The sequence below is a fragment of the Gekko japonicus genome, unplaced genomic scaffold (assembly GCF_001447785.1).
Source record: "Gekko japonicus isolate JY-2015 unplaced genomic scaffold, Gekko_japonicus_V1.1 scaffold1870, whole genome shotgun sequence".
Lineage (NCBI taxonomy): Eukaryota > Metazoa > Chordata > Lepidosauria > Squamata > Gekkonidae > Gekko > Gekko japonicus.
In genome coordinates, this window is record NW_015168711.1 from 77,268 (window position 1) to 79,973 (window position 2,706).

Below are 2,706 nucleotides of genomic sequence, written 5' to 3' on the forward strand. Positions count from 1 at the left end.
GAAGTGTGTGCTTCCCACAGGAGGTCATCTAAGGATGAGATACTACCACTTGAAAAACAGAAGCACAGAAATAAGTAAAAACATTATTTCAGTAAACATACCTTTAATAAGAACTTGGAAGCACAAAAATCCCTTACTAAGGAATTATAGCTGCTTGTTATGTGACATGTAGAACTGGAAGGCTCGGGCATGTAACAGAGTAACTTCAGTTTGCAAATTCCATACTGAAGCTATACTTAACATTTTCAAATATGGACAAGGAATAACAGGAAAAATGGAGGACAGAGAACTGGATCACGTTGGAAGCCTAGTGTTCCAACATCCAGAGGCAAGATCCAGTACTATCCACCATCCTCCTTCCTAGCTTTGTATTCAGGCCACTATAAAATTTTTACACTTATGCAAGGCCTGGAATCTTACAACTGTGCTGGAGTAGCATCTGAGGGGATATGAAAATCCTTTAGGACACATTGGTGCATGAAGGGGAAGGTTACTCATATGCTCCATTCCTCTCTGCCATTCCCACTCATTTAAAGTAGACTATTTAGATGCCAGCTTTTCATTTTAAAATATTCCAGGTAGCATTACAGCTGTTTTGAGGATCAAGATGCAAATTATAGCACTTCCTATTCACGATTATGAAATAATGATACCAAACACTTTTGATAAATAGCACATTCAGATCAATAGCTTTCCCAAAAGACACTTTTTTTTTTTTTTTTGGGTATTCCTGCATTTTCGTGTGTGCATGTGTGTGCCCATGCATGGAAGTCATGGCAACCTCTGGCAAGTTGGCAACTCCTACTGGGGCATGGCGGACTCAGAGAAGTGGCTTGATAGCCTGCCTCCACCTCCTAACCCTAGTATTCTGTCGAGGTCTCTCAACCAAATACTTGCCAGGGTCAGCCCTGCTTAGCTTCCGAGATCTGACAAGATCGGGCTTGCCTGGGCTATCCAGGTCAGGGCTCGAAAGACACATTTGTGCTGCAACAGCTGTAAGCTGTTTATTAGTTATTCATTTTGTGCATTTGCTACCGAAATGTATGTTACTAGCTTACTTAGTGCAAGAAACGTGCATTTGTGTTGCATTTGTGTGAGAAAAGTGCAGTACACACAATAAACCACACAGTGTCACTGTGGTAGTGGAAAGTTTACATATGTGGACCTGTTATTTTTACTTTTAGTTTTACTTGAAGACATGACATGTGGCTGCCTTATACAGAATCTGACTATTGGTACATGAAGGTCAGTATTGTCTACTCAGACTGGCAGCAGTTCTCCAGAGTCTGAGGTGAACCTGGGACCTTCTGCATGCCCAACAGCTGCTCCACCCCTTAGCCACAGCCGCTCCCCAACTCTTGGTTATACTGTTACTACGACGATCAGATAAAACACACTTTTCATTTATACCCCACAGCTTGGTTTATAGTAGGCCTAGACACTGAGGCAAAACAGGCTTGCACTTACTTGGCTTTGCTCAACCACCAACACAAGGAACAAAGAATATATCTGGGGATAGACATTTTGTGCCACTGGGGATATATGTTGAGCCTGAATACACAATAGGGCTGCCAAATCCCCCCGGGGGGCGGAAATCCCCCCACCCGAGGCCCATTCCCTGACACCGGGGAATCGGGCCCCGGGGGAACCCAGCGTGCCCGGCGTCATGACGTCACGCGCCAGGAGCCAACCTGGAGTCCCCCGCCGGAAAGATAAGTGCCACTTGGCAACCCTAATACACAAAGAAACCAGTTTTGGAGGTCCCTCATGTGTAGCCTGTGCATCCTCTTAACCTAAGGTGGGAAACGACAACATACATTCATATTGTAAATACCCTAGGCACTTGGGCTAGGCTGAAGGGCAATTTGTTGTTGTTGTTCAGTCGCACAGTCGAGTCCAACTCTTCGCGACTCCATGGACCAGATCACTCCAGGCCTTCCTGTCTTCCGCCGTCCTCTGAAGTTTGCTCAATTTCATGTTCGTTGCATCGGTGACACTGTCTAACCATCTCATCCTCTGCCGTCCCTTTCATCAGGGTCTTCTCCAGTGAGTGCTCCCTTCTCATTTGGTGGCCAAAGTATTTGAGCTTCAGTATCTGGCCTTCCAGGGAACAGTCAAGGTTGATTTCTTTTAGGATTGACTGATTTTATCTCCTTGCAGTCCAGGGGACTCTCAAGAGTCTTCTCCAGCACCATAATTCAAAGGAGTCTATTCTTTGGTGCTCGGTCTTCCTTATAGTCCAATTCTCACAGCCATACATTAATACTGGTGTCATGGCTCAGGTGGGGTGTCACCTGATGCTGCCACCACTCTGGTTCCAGGCTCCTCTGAGAAGGCCCAGAGCACCTTCCCAGGCCTTTAAACCTCCCTTTTGGCAGAATAATAGGCGTGAGGACCGGGCAGAGTGAACAATAAAAATAGTTTATTTTATAAGAGGTCAAACAAACAAGGTGCAGAAATATAACAGTAAGTGGGTGAAAAGAAATCAAATGCCCTAACGCGTCTAAATATACTGTCCCTAGCTCACTATTCCAAGTGGCACTAGACTACTCACCCTTCCCTCAGGATGAGGGTCTCTTCCCTACAGCAGCCTCAGTCCCTTCTGGCTCTGTCTCCTGGGAGAAAGAACAGCTTTTCCTGCAGCTCCAGATCTTTTATTCCAAGCCCTCCTCTTTTCCTATTGGTCAATTTTGGCTCCAAAACCTC